General features: G+C 42.1%; 1 long non-coding RNA gene across 1 annotated transcript; it reads left to right on the forward strand.

Moving 5' to 3' along the window:
• The first annotated feature begins 482 nt into the window (after positions 1–482).
• Positions 483–8,660, forward strand: LOC134354268 (uncharacterized). Its single transcript, XR_010019753.1, has 3 exons — positions 483–568; positions 7,861–8,039; positions 8,579–8,660. It is a non-coding gene; the product is annotated as an uncharacterized LOC134354268 (long non-coding RNA).
• Positions 8,661–17,625: the final 8,965 nt, after the last annotated feature.

Here is a 17,625-nt window from a genome sequence, read left to right on the forward strand (position 1 = left end):
AAATTTGGCTCACAACTGCAGACAGCCAGTCTGAGACCGTCTGTGAGGTGTCTGTCAGTAAGACAGATTTCATAATTTTCATCTGTTGCAGCACAACGCCCTTGCAAACCTCCTGACAGACTGAATATTTGAATGGACAGATTCCTTTGTTAGGCTGAATGTTGAATCTGCCACGTCTTTCAGATGTTTTGTATTGGTAAACTGTTACTGAGACACTAGGATAAGTTTCAGAGGTACGCAAGATAATGACACCACTGTTTTTTGTTTCCCAGTTCTTTTACATTTGGGGAATGTTGGAATTTAAAGGGGGAGAAATGTTGTAATGTGAGCATTATAAAGATAAGTTAATACCAATTAGGATAATGGTAATATAGCAATGCTTGCACTGCGAAAAGCTGTTTGTAAACAGAGGTTGTTTCCGGGGTTGTGGGGTTTTACTTCCGGTCTTTTCTGCGCATGTGTGTATAAGCCCCTCCACCGCATTGGTTTTGCCGTCCCAGATAAAGTTGTTTCTTTGGACATGAAGTTGTCGAGTGGTCCTTTTTCTAAGTAGAAGTTACTACAAAAGGTATGAAGTATTGTAATATTCTTAAAGAAAGGCAGCTATGGCCTGTTTGATATGTTAGTTACAGTGTTTTCTTGGTTGAATTAATTTGAAAGTTTGACAAAAGCATTTTATATAATTCAAATACAATTAGCCCAAATAAAAGGCCTCAAGTTGGAAGTACAATCTTAGTTGTTTTCTCTCTAAATGATCTAGTGGGTAGATCTTGCCTTTCACTAAGGCTGAGGTAGGGGATCTTGGGCTTAAAAAGTTTGGTGACCACTAGTGTATAAGATGACAAGAGGGATTGATCGTGTGGATAGCCAGAGGCTTTTTCCCAGGGCTGAAATGGCTAACATGAGGGGGAATAGTTTTAAGGTTCTTGGAAGTGGGTACAAGGGGGATGTCAGAGGTAAGTCTTTCACACAGAGAGTGGTGGGTGCGTGGAATGTACTGCCAGTGACAGTGGTAGAGGTGGATACAATAGAGTATTTTAAGAGACTCTTAGATAGGTACATGGAGCTTAAAAAAATAGAGGGCTATGCGGTAGGGAAACACTAAGCAGTTTCTAGACTAAGTTACATGGCTGGCACAACATTGTGGTGTAGATTTCTATGTTTCTATGTTATGTTTCTGTTTCAATAATATGCTTTAAAATCTCCTTAGAAAAAGAGAGTTTCTTTTTCTCCCCCTTCATTCTCCATTTGACAGAACTTTGCATATTTACTTCATTTATCCACAACGCTTTGTAACCTCCCAATTTCCTCTAAACAATTTACTTTACTACCTATTTTTGTGTCATTGGCAAATTTAGCAAGTTCATTATAAATTCTAAAAAGTTGATGCCCAAATACTGACATCTTTGATGCACCACTTGTTAAATTTTTCCAATCAGGAACTGACTCATTTATGCCTACTCTGTACTTCCTGTCAGCTGGCCAATCCTCTATCCATGCCAGATGAGAGTACAACCAATAATAATGAAGAAATGGTGATACATTTCTGAGTCAAAATGGTGTGTGATCTAGAGTGAAACTTGGAGGCAGTCGTGCTCCTATGCACCTGTTTCCATTCATTCTAGGTAATAGAGCTGGTAACAGCTTTGTTGAAAAAGGAACCTTTACTTTATTTGTAGGGGCTTTATGAATAAGGCTCCTGATTGCCCTGGATATCCTGGAAAATTAGATTAAAATTGTAAAATCAAATTTACTCTTCAATCTGTACCTGACTCTTCTGCTTGCCCTTCTTTCACCAACCTTCCTCACCTCATTAATACCTCTGATGAACATGTTGGGTGCAGAAATAGGTGTAGCTTCATCTTCTGAAAAGAATCTCCAAGTCCGGGAGCAATATTAAAGGGGTGATCAACTTGCAATTGTTTCTTGAGTTTTATATTTCAGAGCAATGGGACTTTAACAATGAAAAAACATGAGTAAAGTTTCCTCCTGTACATTCTCTTTGAGTTTACTAACTTTCTTATCATATGAAGGGCCCTGTAGGTATGTGGAATAATGCTAGTGCAAGGTGAAATGTGACCGCCAGATTCAATTTGACTTACAATTCTCATTCCCACATGTTGGTCCTTGGCCTTTACTGCTGTGATGACAAGACCAGCCTCAGGTTGGATGAATGACACCTCATGTGCCATCTGGGTTGCCTCCAACCTAATGGAATGAAATTCAATTTCTTTAATTTCTCATTTCTCTCTCCTCCCCTTCTTTTCCCATTCCCCATTGTGGCTTCCCTCTTACTTCTTACCTACCCATCACCTCCCTCTGGTGCCTAACCTTCTTCCCTTTCTCCCATGGTCCACTCTCCTCTCCCATCAGATTCCTGCTTCTTCTACCTACCACCTCCCAGCTTCTTACTTCATTCCCCCTTCCAAACCCTCTCACGTGGTTTCACCTATCACCTACCAGCTTGTACTCCTTCCCCTCGCTCCACCACCTTATCCTGGCTTCTTCCCCCTTCCTTTCCAGTCCTGATGACAGATGTTAGCCTGAAACGTTGACTGTTCATGCCTCTTGATAGTTGTTGCCTGACCTGCTGAGCTCATCCAGAATTTTATATGTTAGCCTGAAGAATGTCATGAGACATATGTCAAGAGATGACTTGATGACTCAGTGTAATATGATCTTCAAAGGGTGAGTGATAGTTGGCATGGTAAATGAAAGCTGAACACAGTTTGTTCAATTAATCTGTGGTGCAGGTTGAAAGTATGCTTGATTGCTATCCTAGTAAAAATGTGCATTTATGTGTATTGTTTCGCCATAGGACCTCAGTAGTTGGTGTGAGGTCAGACTGTTACTTCTCTTGTTCTGTCTATGCTGTGGCACCAAATTGTGAGTTTAGTCTCCTGAAAAAACTCTCCACATCAAATTAGTCCAAATACATGCCCAGAGACCCCACACTTCTCTGCCATTTGCTAGTTCATTATAACATATTGTTCCAACTTCTCCTATAGGTTTAGAGGATGAGCTGAACGCAAGCGAATCACATTAGCTTAGGTAGACAAATCTTATAGATGTTTTTATAGATGTGTTTGGCCAAATGGTCTGTTCCTATGACTATCCAAACAGGAAATCCTCTTCTTACTCCTTCTGCTGGGGTACCTCAGGAAAAAAACTGAGCTTGTCTGATGAGTTAATGTAACAGTGCAGGAGTTCTTTGCAAAGTATCCAACCCTCTCCAGGACAGTGCAAATCCTGGCTACATATTGACTACATATCCTGGCTCAGTTGGAGCACTGCGATCCTCAGCTGAGATCCATTAACATGGTTCTCTGTTATCATGGTTAGAGCACCAAGAGGCAATGGAAGTCAGGGGGGAAGGGATGCTTCTTACCCCGACAACCAGCTGAGGATACTGGAATATCACAGACAGCACATACTGCCTGGGCTTAAATATCAAATTGATTCCCCAGATAGTAGCAATAGGAATTATGTGAATCCTCTGTGATTAATGTAGTCAGAGTTACTTTTTACTTCCTAGACCTTCAGGTAGGCTACAATCCTTGCAACTCAGTTTGATGATCACTAAGTTGGTGTATTCTTCAGTAGAGACCATTAGCAATGTTCCTGATGTTGTAGCACACGCCAAACTGGGGATCTGTGGGGGGGAAAAACCATTTGTTTTCTGTGTGGAGACTGGGAAATTTAAAATGGCAATGATCACTTCTACATACAGAGCATCCAAGCCCAATTACCTGGCTCTGTCATTCTCTGAGAAAGTCTGCCAGTAATAATTTAGGAAGCTACAGTTTCGAGATATATTGCACTTTGGAAAGCTGGAGACAATAGACAATAGGCGCAGGAGTAGGCCATTCGGCCCTTCGAGCCAGCACCGCCATTCACTGTGATCATGGCTGATCATCCACAATCAGTATCCAGTTCCTGCCTTATCCCCACAGCCTTTGATTCCGCTATCTTTAAGAGCTCTATCCATCTCTTTCTTGAAAGCATCCAGAGACTTGGCCTCCACAGCCTTCTGGGGCAGAGCATTCCATATATCCACCACTCTCTGGGTGAAAATGTTTTTCCTCAACTCCATTCTAAATGGCCTACCCCTTATTCTTTAACTGTGGCCTCTGGTTCTGGACTCAAGGTAGGAACATGACTGATATTAACATTCCTGGGGATCACAAGGTTTATACATTTAGCCCTCTCCCCTCCCAGACTCCTGGGCCCACCTGCCCTTTCTCCAATACTGCACCTCAAGTGAGCACGGCAGACCTCAGGGGATTTCCATGGAGAACCCAGAGCAAAGATAAGTTGAGAAATTGTAGCACAGGTCTCCTGAAGCTTTATAGCTGTTAGGGTATGTGGAGGAGACTTGACCCGAAAGCAGAGCAGCTGAGATGACGTAGCAGTGAGCGATACCTTCAATAATAAACTGCAAAATAGCTAGGCACCAGGGACCACTAGACAAGAGAGAATGGATGATAAACAGGACTAGGAGACTGGGAGCAACTGGTTGAGCCTGGTAGGTTTAATGGGTGAACAAGGACTGTGGCTCAGATCTGCATTTAAATAGACTGCAGGTGATGAGTTGAAATGAGTGGCAGGTAACTCCTCTCAGTTGGAGGCCTGGCTGTGCAGGCCTGACAGGATTCCCCCCACCATGGCTGGCATCCGACGGCGCAAGATGATCTGGTGGAACTCTTCAGTAAGCTATGTACCCAAGACAAAACTGGATGGCACCCAAACCCTCTCCTCTGGGCTGTACTCTTTCCAGTCAACCAGGTAGTGCACACCCGGTCCACAACAATATAAGTATATCCACCTGTGATCTGTGTACAATGGACCACCCTCCACCATCATAGGCTCCAGGAGAGCAGGCTCGGGTAGATAGTGGCCCAAGGACAATGGGCTTGAGACAGGATATATGAAAGGTAGGTGTGATCTTGAGGGACAGTGGCAGCTGGAGACAGTAAGTGACTGGATTGATGCAATGGGAAATCTTGAAGAGACCAATGAACAGGTGCAAGAGATTGCGTGAGTCGGTGCACAGCAGCAAATCACGAGTGGACAGCCAGACATGGTCCCCAGGCTGGAGTAGTCCAGCTGGGCACCTTCAGTAAGCACAGTTGGCAGTTTGGATGGCCTTCTGTGCCCATTTCCAAGTATCCTAGCAGCGTTGAGCTAGGGCCCTGGTAGACAGAACATCCACCGTTGGCTCCTTTGCAGGGAGAAACCGGAGTTGGTAGCCTTGAAACACTTCAAAGGGTGATGTACCCGGTGTATGTCACCCTTTGAAGTATGTAGATTGTGGGACAATTCAGCCTAGAACAGATATTTCTTCCAGGTGGAAGGTTTAGGGGTAGCAGAGAATTCTCCACTTGCTGATTGGCTCTCCATGACTGACTGTTGGTTTGTCAGAGGACAAACTCTCTGAGGTGTGGAGGAGGGAGCAGATGAATTGGTGAAGGAGGTGAGAGAAGAAGTGATTTGGTGGTAGTTGCTAATGAAATAGTGGTAGAAGCTGGACAAGGCCAAGAAGTGCTGTAGTCGTTTGAGACTGTCCAGTCGAAGCCATTCAATGATGACACACACTTTCATAGTTATAAAATTGGTCCGTGGTTACGTCTTGGGATGAAAGGACGTAACCCAGGAAGGAAATAACTGGGGTATGGAAATGGCATTTCTCTAATTTACAGATTATTTGGTTTTCAATGAGACGCTGAAGGACTGAATGGATGTGACAGACGTGGCCTTGGGGGTCTTGAAAAGATGAGGATGTCATTGACATAGATGAACACATGCCTATGTAGCTTGTCTCAGAGGATCTTATGGATAAAGGTTTGGAAAATGGCTGGATTGCTGGAAAGTCCAAAAGGTATCACCAAGGATTCGGAGTGGTCGGGGGGTGTTATGAATGCTGTCTTCCACTCATCCACCTGGCGAATGCAGACCAGATTTTACGCACTCTGTGTATCCAGTTTGGTGAAGATCTAGGCCCCATGGAATGGTTTGAATGCACTATCCATCAAGGGAAGAGGGTAACAGCTCTTAATAGTGATTTTGTTGAGTCAATGGTAGTCAAAGCAGGGATGAAGACCCCTATCTTGTTTTGACAAAGAAGGATCCTGCATCGGCCGGGGACTGGGATGGTCAAATGAAGCCATGCTGAGGCACTTTGGTGATTTAGTCATTCATGGTTGAGGTCTCAAGAGAAAGAGGGAGAAGAGACATCTTTGGGGAGGAGAGGTGCCTTGGGAGGTGGTCGATTGTGCAGTTGAGTGGTCTGTGAGGTGGCAGAGTGCTGGCTTCCATTTTACTGAAGCCGGTATCTAAGTCATGGTATTCCTGTGAGAGTTTGGTGAGGCTGAGGATTCCTTCCATCTCCCTGGATTTACCAGACAACAACAACTGAGGTTGGAGGCAGGTAGTCTGGTAGGTGGGTCCCCAACTCAGCAGCGAACTGGATGACCAGGCAGAGTGAGGGTCATGAGTGGAGAGCCAGGGGTAACCCAAGAGGAGAGGAGAGTTTGATGAGTCAATAAGGAGGAATTGGATAGACTCTTGGTGTTCTTTGAAACTCATCTGCTTAAGCAGTGTGCACGCTCTGACTATCCCAGACTGCAAGGGACATCCATCAATGGCTATAATGCAGAAGTGGTGAGAGACAGGCTTGATAGGGAATCCAAACTGGACACACAGAATCTGGTCCAGAAAATTGCCTGCTGCACTGAAATCCACCTGAACTTCATCTGTGCACCGAGCCGTCAGGGTGTGGAGAAGGACAGAGAGGGTGGGTCAGGCTATTGTGCTGGAACAAGGGGCCAATGGGAGTTTACCATATGGAAGGCCCCTCATCTCTACTTGGTGGTGGCCTTTTCCCGGATGTTGTAGGAGTTTGTTGTGTGGGGGAATCAGTGGCTCCGCAGTAAGTACACAACTTGTACAACTTGTTTCTCCACTGATACTTACGTGTGGGAGGGGGGTGGCGTGGGTGGTGGTGTTAAGGGAGCTCTCCCTAACTGCATGGGTTCTGGAAGCTTTTCTGATGAGAGTCCTACAACCTGAAATGGTCCTGAGAAGGGAAGTGAGGTTCTGGGTGGTGACCTGGAGGGTCGTTACATCTTGGTGCGCATCTTCTGGGTAGGCAGCTTATCTGTTAAGCACTCTGAGAAGCTGTGATGAAAATGGGCCCGCAGCATGTTCACATTCCAGCCACAATCCATTGCAATGTTCCTGAACTCCACAGTATAATTCAGCACCGAGCATATGCTGTAACCGAGCATATCCCAGCAGCAAGTTCTTTTATTTATTGCAAATGGTAGTTTTATTGTCCCAGTTAGCGGCAGCTCAGGTCAAAGCTCATGCAGGCTAGAGAGAGATGACGAAGGCAATCTTGGCTCAGTCTATAGGATACAGAGATGGCTGGAGTTCAAAGTGTAAGATATACTGGGAAAAGAAGCTGTGGCTGTCCAATTGGGAATCCATCAAAACATTCGGGTACCAGAATCCGGGACTCCAAGAGAGGAGGTAAATTGTTGTGGATTTGATGTAATGAAACAGAGTTGATTGAGAGCAGAGCAGATGGTCAATGGTTTCCTGCCCCTTCTGGATCATATACTTATGTTGGCGGATGACTTCCTTCCGGCAAGTAAATTCTGCTGGGTCAGCCACAGGTTTACCCATCCTCTCAGGAAATGTAGGAGAGGCTGGGCACAAAAGCAGAGCAGTGGAGAGGAGTTGTTATTAAACTGCAGAGGGCAGAGCTAGGTCATGAAGGCACTAAACGGCAACTCCTTTGCTTGCATCTTCGGGAACAGCTATATTTCCATCTTTAATTACCCTGTTTTTCCCTTTCAGGGTTCTTTTGAAGACCCTGACCTGGATTTACATGCTGACTTCGGTTCTTTGCGGGAATGGGACCTGCTCTTGGGGTTTCACGACTGGCCATTATTCGACATGCCAAGAGCGTGGCCTAAGAGGTTCGCTCGGCTTCGGAGGTCCAAGATCTCGTGGCTCTGGAGATAGGTGGATCGAAGGTTAGTGTCCCGGCAGGAGATCAGTGTGTCGTGGGAGACAGAAGATCTACAGCTATGTGCCCAGAGACCTGAGATCTTTGGACACAGAGCTTGTAAAAAGCGACATAACAGACTTATAACATAGTAAACCAGCAAGTTGTTTGTCATGAACCCTCTGACTGTGAAATGGGGACACCTCTTTCTCTCTTATTAGGGAGAGAGAGCGAGAGCCTGTGGAATGTCAAATACCGGGTGAACAAGTAGTACTTTGGGGTACTGCAAGTCTGTGTCTTTGCTGTTGCTTTGCTGCACGCTTGGGTGCTCGGTGGTGGGTGCTGATGCTTTTTTTTGCTGGTGGGGGAGGGGGTATCATTGCTTGTTGCGCTTACATATGGGAGGGGAGTGGGGGGGACTTTGGGGTTCTAACATTTAACTGTCATTTGTTCTTTGGGGGCACTCCTCTGTTTTCATGGATGGTTGTGAAAAAAAAAAGCATTTCAGGATGCATCTTGCACACATTTCTCTGACATTACATGTACCTTTGAACCTTTGAATGTCAGGTCACAAAAGAAGAGAGAACAGGTACTGAACACAAGTAGTCAACAAAGAACACTAGGAGCAACTAGTTGAGGCTGGCTGGTTCGACAGGTAAACAAGACCAAGCATGAGAGCTGGGTTTAAATAGGCTGCAGGTGAAGAGTTGGAAACGAGTGGCAGGTGACTCCTATTAACTGGGAGGCTGACAGTAGCATTGCAGCAGCCTTCTGAATTAGCAGACAACCTCCAGAATGTTCTCCAAAATTAGATGACTAGTCTTTAAAATACACATTTGCAATGGATAGACTGCTATAATGCATGCTTTACCGAGTGGCCAAATCTAAAGCAGGCAAATCGTTCAAAACCAGCATTGTAGGGTGGATGACATTGTTCCCCCTGAAATTTCTGTCTGTTGTACCCTGGCGTGTTTCATAACTGTTAACACTGTCAATTTACTCACAAAACTGTGTAATTTAGAGCTTATACAATATGACAATGTATGTAAAGCCACTTTAACTTCATATTTTCTTGACCTTCATTATTTATGACCTTTCTAAAAAATTGCTGTATATATTCTGTAGGCCAGGCAACATGCATGGACGGAAAAACTGATTAAAAAATATATATATTTCAGGTTTCTGATATCCTGTTTTTTTGTCATTTGTGATGGACCGGAGCTTGTTACTGTTTTATTTAGGGCTTTCAAAGCGAGTGTTTGAAGTTGCAGTTTGGAATATTTGAGAAGCTTCCTTGTTCTCATTTCTAAAGTACTGAACGTTAGTCTCATAGAGCAGCATGAAAGAAATCCAGTGCTTTAGCAGGCATTAGTTGGTTGCAAATGCCACTCAGTCTCTATGGCATTGAACCTTCATCTCCAGAGGAGATGACAGTGACTACAGCACACTTAATCCCTTAACGGCAAGAATAAAAGACATCAGTTCTGCCTTGTTGCTTTGTTCCTCCATAACTCCACAAGTTACTATTCAGAAATAGAAAACAGTGTCTCCTTTTTAGATAGATAGTCATTATTATTTTTTACTGTTCCTGACTGGGGTTTTCTCCTTCACAAAGATGAATCATTTTCTTGCTATGCTGCCTGCTATAGATTAGAAACAAAATGATCCTTAGAAAAAAAAACTTTTAAATTGCATCAACAGTATATTTGAAATCTTGATTATTTTCCAGTACAGATTGCCTGGAAACTTCAAGCAAGCTCTGAAATGAGAATCATCAGATTCACCTACATGCCATAACTTTATTTGTTTTCTCCTTATCTGTCTTTTCAATCTTGTTCATTTGACATTTTGAGATTCATAGCACTGCATGGATTGACCCGGAGGAGCTATCCCAGTCTGATTTTAGCTCTATCCAACCTGATGGTTCAACAGATTTCAGCACATTGGAATGAGGCATCTTGGTGAGTAAGGACCATCATTTGATTTTCATGTCCTTGCAAGTTAATTTATTTCAGTTCACTACTTGCAGAAGCAGAAAGTCACCCAGGATTCCCCTTCTACTTAGTCTTCTACTTGAGACTTATCCAAAATCCCTGCAGGAAGTGCTTAGGGTAAAGAGGTACACGTTAACAACACCATCAAGCTTCACTGACCTACACTCTGTGGTCTCAGAGTGGGGTCTCTGTCTGGTTAATTGAATCATAACAGAGCCTCTGGCAAACCATGTCCATCGAGCATTATCCATATTAATCCCATTTTCTTTCATTTGGCCCTAGCTTTCCATACCATAATACTAACCAAAATCTTCCTAGATGCTGTGAGAGTATTTCAGGGCAGGGCAATCCTGATTTCAATTAACTGCAGTATGAAAAAGTTCTTCCTCAAATGCCCTCTAAATGTCCTACCTCTTATTTTAATCTGATTCGCTTTGGCTTTATACACCTCCGCAATGGGGAAATGTTTCTGGCCATTTACACTGTCTATGTCCTCGTCATTTTATATACCTTGGTCAAGATCCCGTCAGCCTGCTCCGCTCCAAAGGAAACAACACGGCATTTTCCATCTCCCCTCGTTGTTGAAATGCTTGTGTAACATTCTGGTGAATTTTCCCTGCACTGTCTCAAGTGCAAACCCTTCCCTTATTTAGTGTTGTGTCCAGGTGTGCCTTTGAGGATGTGATTAAACACATTGATGAAGGTAGAGCAGTAGATGTGGTGTAAATGGATTTCAGCAAGACATTTCATAAGGTACCCCATGCCAGGCTTATTGAGAAAGTAAGAAGGCATGGGATCCAAGAGGACATTGCTTTGTGGGTCCAGAACTGGCTTGCCTACAGAAGGCAAAGAGTGGTTGTAGACGAGTCATACTCTGCATGGAGGTCAGTGACCACTGGTGTGCCTCGGGGATCTGTTCTGAGACCCCTACTCTTCATGATTTTTATAGATGACCTAGATGAGGAAGAGAAGGGATGGGTTAGTAAATTTGCTGATGACACAAAGGTTGGGGGTGTTGTGGATAGTGTGGAGGGCTGTCAGAGGTTACAGTGGGACATCGATAGGATGTAAAACTGAGCTGAGAAGTCGCAGGTGGAGTTCAACCCAAATAAGTGTGAGGTGGTTCATTTTGGTAGGTCAAATATGATGGCAGAATATAGCATTAATGGTAAGACTCTTGGCAGTGTGGAGGATCAGAGGGATCTTGGGGTCCGAGTCCATAGGACACTCAAAGCTGCTACGCAGGTTGACTCCATGGTTAAGAAAGCATATGGTACATTGGCCTTCATCAATCACGGGACTGAGTGTAAGAGCCGAGAGGTAATGTTGTAGCTGTATGGACCCTGGTCAGATCCCACTTGGAGTACTGTGCTCAGTTCTGGTCGCCTCACTATAGGAAGGATGTGGAAACGATTGAAAGGGTGCAGAGGAGATTTACAAGGATGTTGCCTGGTTTGGGGAGCATGCCTCATGAGAATAGGTTGAGTGAACTCGGCCTTTTCTCCTTAGAGCAGCGGAGGATGAGACGTGACCTGATAGAGGTGTACAGGATGATGAGAGGCATTGATCGTGTGGATGGTCAGAGACTTTTTCCCAGGGATTAAATGGCTAGCAAGAGAGGGCACAGTTTTAAGGTGCTTGGAAATAGGTACAGATGAGAGATCAGGGGTAAGTTTTTTACGCAGAAAGTGGTGAGAGCGTGGGATGGGCTGCCGGCAATGGTGGTTGAGGCAGAAACGATAGGGTCTTTTAAGAGACTCCTGGATAGGTAGACGGAGCTTAGAATAACAAAGGGCTATGGGTAACCCTAGGTAATTTCTAAGGTAAGGACATGTTCGGCACAGCTTTGTGGGCCAAAGGGCCTGTATTGTACTGTAGGTTTTCTATATTTCTGTGTTTCTAATACTCCAGATGTGGACTAGCTAACTTTTTGCATTGTTGTAAAATACCCATGTATTATATTCTTTGTACCAGCTAATTCTGTATGCTTTCTTCATCACCCTATGATGTTGTCTTTAGAGATCCATAGATTTTCATAAGAGGGTACACCATTTATTTCATGCTTTCTAGATTTTTAGATCCAAAATATATTACTATATTTTGGGATTAAATACAAAATGAAATTTCTCTGCCCATCTTACAATTGATCAATATAAATTTGTAACTCAAGACTAACGTCCTCACTATCAATAATGGCCAATGTTTGTGTCATCTTTAAACTTACCAATTATTTCTTCTATTTACACATCAGGATTATTAATTTATATAACACATAGCAATGGCCTTAGTTCTGATCTCTACAGTATATCATGAGTCACAAGCATCCAAACACAAAAACAACCATCCACCATCACCTTATGACTCCTATCGCCAAGACAATTTTAGATCCAATTAGCCAAATTGCCTGCGATAACAAGGATCTTCCATTTTGGACCAATCACCCATGTGAAACCTGATCAATAGCCTTTTGGATATCCATATAGACTATGTGAACCATATTTTCTTAGTCACCACCTCAAAATTCAATCATATCAGTCAGGCAGGACTTCCCATAAACAATCATGCTGACTATCCCTGATGCAGACTTGGATTAGGGATCCTAGTGCAGACTAATCCCGCTCTCAGAATTTTTCCCAATAAATTCATATCCACTGGTGTATTAGAACAGCTCGTAATTGCCTGGCTTATCCCTGCTGCACTTCCACAATAAAGATAATATATTCACTCTCATCCAAACATCTGGAACCATGTAAGATTTAGAAGTTTCTGTCAGAACCCTTGCTTTCTGCTTTCTTGGTTCCATTGCAACCTGGGATAAATCTCATAAAACTTTGGAGGTTAATTCACCTTTAAGATCACTGAACTATCCAATATCTTAATGAAGGCTCCAGTCAAATTCCATCATTCTCCTCACTGAATTCTCTGGCTACTATGTCCTACTGCCTGAAGAATTCAGACGAGAAATATTAATTTAAGACCTCCTCTATGTCCTCTAGCTCAACAATCAGACTTCCACATTGGTTCCTATTGGACTCCACTGTTTTCTTGGTTACCCTCTTTCCCTTAATAGAACTAGAAAATAGTTTGGGATTTTCCTTCATCTTCCTTAAGGATTTTCCTTAATTCAGTACTATTTTGTGTCCCCAGTTTGCCCTCCTAATTACTTTCTTTATGTACTGTCCATATGTTGGCTCTGAACTCCAACCACAAGGTGCTGACATCTTAGAGAGAATTGAGCAGAAGTTTAAAGTTAGTGTTGATCTTAGCTCAAAATTAGTGCAACGTAACTATAATCTGGACACCAAACAAACTTGGTGGATATAGTCTTGTTTTATGTTTGCACCTGTAAGATCGTCAGAATTAAAGAATCCAAAAAACATTCTTATTCATCTTTGCCAATGTCTCTCCCCTCCCTCAGCTACAATCATTGTATGCCATTGTAGTAGAATTCCTTGGTTGCCTGAAGCCGTCCAGTAGCTTATCCTAATGCATCTTGGCAAATGACTTAACTATTTGGAGATGAGATCCCTACGTGTCCAATTGCTTGATGTTCTGTCACTTTGTCATCAGATCTTCAATTTTTCTCTCCTTCTCCACCATAATCTGTGGTGAAATACAGTGTCACAGCAGTGCCATTGGTGCTAACTCATCACGAATCCTCTGAAAAGAACGCATTGTTCGTGGATAGAAACTAGAATGGAAAATAACCTTTTTAATAAATACAACGTCAAGGATTAGAAATTGCTCTTCATCCAAGTGCAATTTCTCCCAGATTTCCCTTTCCTGGTGCAATTTATCTTATTAGTGATGGATACAAAATCCAGTTTCTTTTAAGAATACTAGACCTGGAGAAGAGGCAAATGTTGTACTCTTAAAGATTACGCAATATAATACATTAAAAATGTGGAATATTTCTGGAGATATTTTTCAGGTACTTATAAAATGTGGTAAAAGAATCAAGAATACTCAAGTCACTATTGTAAATCAAAGACCAGGAAAGGAAATTAGGCATAGTTTAAACTTACTTTTGCCCATCTCACGCTATAGTTGTTGGCTACTTCACCTCCGTGTACTCTGTGGCATTCCTGTTGGTGGCCTGTTTATCAGTATCAATGTGTTCTGAGACTGCACTGAGTAAATACACAGTTATGCTGAAATTCAAGTTAAGATTTCTATCGTTTCACTATCGTAGCCACACAACACTATATAATGAATTTCCCTGGGTCTGAGAGTGGTGGTGAAGCTAATTCAATTAAATGATAACAGGCACCACTAGAATACAGTGTTGGAAAATAACATCTGCAGTCAGATGCTCCTTAGCTTTTTATCAGCTAGAATGTGTGATTATGTTACATACAAAATCCCTACAGTAACTATAATTGCTATTGTTAGAGTTGTTGCTGGTTCAGAGAGTATTTGCTTGAATGGAAGTCTGATAGTTGACATGCTGGTAATGTGAGAACTTATTTCTGTGGCTGGATCTAAGCTCTGCTTTCATATGACCTCATACATTACTTGAAAATGGGCCTTAATGAAATATGAAACACTTGAAATAAATTCTTCTGTTTATGAATAGTATAAAATAAGGAAATTTGCTCTCCTTGCTTTTGAAGCAGTTATTCGGTAGTTAACTTTTAATTGACTTTTCACTGCCCTTCTAATTCTCTTCTATTGCTATCCTAACTTTGTGATTGGCAATGTTTACCTCAATGCATATAGCAAATAAAATTATTTAATTGAATTAATATGGACTAGCAAATCATTGGTGTGAAACTGGAGTTGCAGTTTTGTCAGACCAAGAAAGAACAGAAATACAGGAGATTCTACAAACACTGGACATCCAGAGTAAAACGTACACGATGGTGGAGGAATTCACAGGTCAGGTAGCATCTGTGGAAACAAATAAAAACAGTTGACACTTTGGGCCAAGACGCTTCACCTGGACTGGAAAGGAAGGGAGAGGAATCCAGGTAGAGGGAGGTAAAGGAGGATGTTAGAAGGGGTAAGGGGAAGCCAGGTGTGTGGGGAAGTGGGGAATGTAGTGAGAAGCTGGGAGATGATAGGTGTAAAATGCTATTTTTTTGTCACACCCAAACATAAAACTAACTGAGTGCAAAAAGACAGGAGCTCAGGAGCATTCCCGGCACCATCCTTTTGCTTTTTAATTAGTTTATGTTTTGGAGTTACAAAACATAACAGTGGTGGTGAGTATGTTTCAAACGAATCCAAGATGACTACCTATCTGCTGAAGCACAGCAAGATGTTCTAGTTAAAAAAGCAGAACAGCACGCGCTTCTTTGGGAAGGGACAGAAACAGTTGAGTTAAAAAAAGGCAGAAAACGGATTATATTCATGGGTTCATAAACAGTATGTACCAGGTGATAATAATCATTAATAAAAGAGCAGAAATGGCCGGCAACATCAGAAAGATAGATGTGTTTAATTGCACAAGAGACAACTGGAATATGTATATGGTACAAATTGAACAGTATTTCAAAGCGAATGAAATAGCCAATGAAAAGTGAGTGTCAGTTTTGCTGAGTGTAATGGTGAGAAAAGCATACAGTTTGCTTAGAAGTTTGATTGCTCCAACCAAACCAGCCGTAATTACCTTTGCTATTGTCAAGAAAGTAATGCAGAATCATTTAGAACTGAAACCATTATTGTTTGCAAAACGTCTTAGGTTTAATAAGCAGAATCAAAAAGAAGGGGAGTCCATCTCAGCATGTGTGGCTGAAATCAAGAAGTTGTCTGAGTATTATCAGTTCAGTGATGAGCTTAATGATGCATTGAGAGGTCGTTTAGTTTGTGGAATCTTACAAAAAAACATTTAAAAAGGCTCCTAACAGAAGCACAACTTACATTTTAAAAAAGCAGTTGAATTAGCTGTATCAATGGAACCAATGGACAAAGACACAATTGAGTTGCAGTCAGGAATGAAAGTGAGCATGAACAAAATCACAATGTCTGAAAAGAAACCTAGCTGACCAAAAAAATTATATTACCATTGTGGCAGGGGCTCACATTCACCAGTCCAATGCAGATTTAAAGGTGAAACTTTCAGAAAATCCAACAAAAATAGGACACATACAAAGAACATGTTGGGCAGACAAAAATAAATAGACTACACAAGGAAGAGAAAGATAAAAAGTCAAGTTGCAGTTTCAAAAGGAGTGCTGATCTGCATACTGTTGATGAAGAATCTGATAATGCTGACAGTGACACAGGACTAGGTACCCTTGAGATTTACATTGTGAAAACTAATAATAGACAAGCAAGATGGCTTACACCAGAAGTGAACGGCCAATTAATTAAAATGGAATTGGAATCTGGTTCGGCTGTTTCAGTCATTCTACAAAATCAGTCTGAATGGCATTTCAAATATACTGAACTGAAGCCTGCAGATATCCAACAAATAAATTATAATGAAGAAAAGATAATTCATGTAGTAATGACATTTGTAACTGTGAAATACAACAACCAACAAGCCACATTAGCCTTGTATGTAAAAAACAGGGATGTCAGCATTGTGGGCTCTTGATTGGCTGAGACAACTACAACTTGATTGTAGGTCCATCCACCCTTTGCATTTCAGATTTCCCCATGACAGAGTCACCTGAAAGTGAATTAAGAAAGCTACTGAATAATGCCACTGCAGTGTTGCAGGATGACATTGGAAAATTCAAATATATCAAAGGTAAAATACAGTAGTGTTAAATGAAAATGCCACACCTAAGTTTTACAACATCTATGATAAAGTAGCCAGTGAACTAGATCACATGTAGTTTGAAGGAATTCTTTCCAAGGTTGAGTAAAGCCAATGGCCAATGCTAGTGGTCCCAGTAGCCAAGAAGAATGGGTTTGTCAGGATCTGTAATGATTTTAAGGTCTGCATCCACCTAGTATTGAAAGTAGATCAATACCCTCTTCCTTTTGCAAACCTTTCTGGAGGGAAATACTTCAACAAAGTGGACTTATTTGAGGCATATCTACAGATAGAGGTGGAAGAAGAGTCCAAAGTGCTTCTCAGCATAAACACTCATGAAGGGCTTTATCACTAGAATAGGCTTATGTTTGGAGTAGCAGCTGCACCTGCACTCTGGCAGAAAGCTATGGATCAGGTGCTGTAAGGCTGCCCAGGCACTCAGTGTCACCTGGATGACATCACTGTTATCGGTAAGGATGACATCACTGTTATCGGTAAGGATGACAAGGAACATCTCCAAAATCTCAAAATACTGTTAAAAGGATTAGAAGATTTTGGGTTCAGGGCATGATGCAACAAGTGTGAATTCTTTAAACCAAGCATCACTTACTGTGGTCACACCATTGACACACAAGATTTACACAAGTGTGTTGAGAAAATTCAAGCAGTGGTGGATGCCCCAAGGACAAAGGACGTGTCACAGACGCAGCAACAGTACGTATCTTTGCTTTGTCAGCACCACTGTGTTCTGCATCTTCCTTAAGCGTCTCATCTCAAAATGTCAACTGTTTATCCCTTTCTATAGATGCAGCCTGACTTGCAGAGTTCCTCCAGCATTTTGTGTGTTACTCAATAGAAGACATGATCTTTTATTTATTTATATCTATATTGTTTCATTAGATTTGTAAATCAGC

Source organism: Mobula hypostoma, chromosome 11 (assembly GCF_963921235.1).
Source record: "Mobula hypostoma chromosome 11, sMobHyp1.1, whole genome shotgun sequence".
NCBI lineage: Eukaryota > Metazoa > Chordata > Chondrichthyes > Myliobatiformes > Myliobatidae > Mobula > Mobula hypostoma.